The 2500-nt window shown below is 36.0% G+C and overlaps 1 protein-coding gene across 1 annotated transcript in view; it reads right to left on the bottom strand.

The window, feature by feature from the left end:
* The window catches only part of cmc1 (C-x(9)-C motif containing 1), a 6546-nt gene extending 6490 nt beyond the window's left edge, over nucleotides 1–56 (bottom strand). The window contains exon 1 of the mRNA XM_017452878.3: nucleotides 1–56. This exon is cut by the window's left edge and continues 103 nt beyond it. The gene's annotated coding sequence lies outside the window, so the exon portion shown is untranslated.
* Between the last annotated feature and the right edge of the window lie 2444 nt (nucleotides 57–2500).

A 2500-nucleotide genomic window follows, 5' to 3' on the forward strand; every position in this document is an offset into this window, starting at 1 on the left:
ACGCGCTGATCCCACCTCCTGCGCTCCGATTGGTCAGAGGGCCGTACTCACAAATCCTCTGATGATTGGACAGAAAAATTCCACTTCCGCACACGTCACCAATACGCTTCTAAAGGAGCGGCTGAACATGACCAATTTTTACACTTTAAAGTTTAGTCATTTTTCATTTTAATGGTACAAAGAATTATAATAAAAAAAATTATATGTTTAGTTTATTATTATTATTATTATTAGTAGTAGTAGTAATAATGGCAGTACACTATCCAGTCTCAGAGGGTAAATTTACTCTTTACATAGTTGTTATTATGTTTTATTTTCATATTTTCTGATCCTGGAGGCACAGGGTCTGTACAGAAAAATCATTTAGACTTAAACACACTGCTCTCTTTTCCTTTTAAAACTCTATTCAACTTTAGTAAGTATGTAAGTAAATTTTATTTATAAAGCACATTTAACACAACGAGGCTGACCAAAGTGCTGAACAGAGTAAAGAAAAGTAAAATAGAAAACAGAATAAAACCAAATAAAGACAGACAATAGACAATAGTAAAAATGAGATTAAAACACCCGGGAGAAGAGATACGCTTTCAGCCGCTTTTTAAAAATGATCATTGAAGGTGCAAGGCGGACGTCCAGTGCAACTGATTCCATAAACGAGGGGCTAAAACTTTATGAATAATGTAAAAGTGAACATGCTCAATTGTTGGTTGTTTTTCAGCTGATAAGCGTCCTCCCTCCTGTATTATAATATTTCATTATAAAGTTTGTTTTACAATCTAATGATTTTCTGTTCAAGTCCTGAGTGATTAATAAACACCAAATTGTAGTGATTATTTAAGATTATTAAAGATTATTAAAGATTATTAAAGACTGTTACTGAGCTTCTCTCTGTGCAAAACTGAAGTTCAGATAATTTAATCAATACTGTAGTATATTCCTCTAATACATATCATTTATTTATTTATTTATTTATTTATTTATCTATACCCAATATGATTAATAAGCTAATAGTCTATATTTTAATTATAATAATAATTCAATAACTATATTATAATATATTATTATGCAGTACGGTACAAAAGTATTAGGCACCCTTTATATTTTCATTCAGTTTGTTTACTTTATGACGTCTGCATTACGGAGTCAGTACACAAACATTTTATATTTCAAAACATTACTTTTACAACAAAAACTTATATCAGAAAAGTGCATGTGTGTGTGTGTGTGTGTGTGTGTGTGTGTGTCTGTGTGTGTCTCTCTGTGTGTGTCTGCGTGTGTTACTGCAGGACCAGCAGCGAGTGCGTGTCCCTAACACACTGAGAGAAAACTTCACATTAATTCTGTATTAAACTGCACACAGTGCAGATGCAGATCCAGATGTTTACTGATGCTGTTTCATAGCAAATTGTTGCACTGACTACTGACTTTATTACTGTTTAGAAGAAGAACATGAAGTTTAGAAGTTTACTGCTCTTTATAGTATTATTTAGGCAGAAACATTTCATTTCATTATTTTTGAAGTGGTCTGCGTTACAGAATTTCTTTACATGTGCAGCGTTTACACTCTTATTATACACGCTGTGTATGCAGATGTGCAGGTAATGAACTCACAGCTGCTCAGTGTTAAGATTATTGTCTTATTTTACAACAAACAAATTGTTCAGGAGTTTCACCTGAAGATTCTCTCTCTGTCTCTCTCTCTCTCTCTCTCTCTCTCTCTCTCTGTCTCTCTCTCTCTCTCTCTCTCTCTCTCTCTGTTTCATTCTGCACCTGCTGTATCACAATTCAAGACAGCGCAAGACGTCCGTGACCACATCTGTACACATTTTTAACTGAACCTGACCACAGAGTCGAGACTGAACTGTGCCCCAAACACACATGAGACCGCAGTGGAGAGCGTGCAGCAGACGGAGAGAACGTGGTCCTCTACTGAACAGGAACCAACCAGAACCTCGTCAGTACCCTGAGTTAACCTCAGTTCTCTCTCTGCTACAGTCTTTAATCATTACATCTGGATTTACACTGATTCACACAGGTGTAGCTTCAGAAAGAGCAGAACTAATTCATCTCTACTTCCAGACTGCTGGGACTACGGCTGCTCCTAACGCCATACAGACTTCATATAAATCCATAATGAACTTTTTCACACTATCTGTTGTTACCCAGATGAGGATGGGTTCCTTCTGAGTCGGGTTCCTCTCAAGGTTTCTTCCTCTTAAAACATCTTAGGGAGTTTTTCCTCACCACCGTCGCCACTCAGTGGCTTGCTCAGTTGGGATAAATTCACACCTTTAATATCTGTACACCGTGTTGATATTTCTGTAAAGCTGCTTTGAGACAATGTCTATTGTAAAAAGTGCTATACAAATAAAACTGAATTGAATTGAAATTGAATTGAATTGAATTGAATTGAATTGAATTGAATTGAATTGAACTACCATCCAGGATTAAACTACACACACCACTGAGACCTTCAGGACTAAATCAGGAACTTAGCTTT

This window comes from Ictalurus punctatus, chromosome 23 (genome assembly GCF_001660625.3).
Source record: "Ictalurus punctatus breed USDA103 chromosome 23, Coco_2.0, whole genome shotgun sequence".
NCBI lineage: Eukaryota > Metazoa > Chordata > Actinopteri > Siluriformes > Ictaluridae > Ictalurus > Ictalurus punctatus.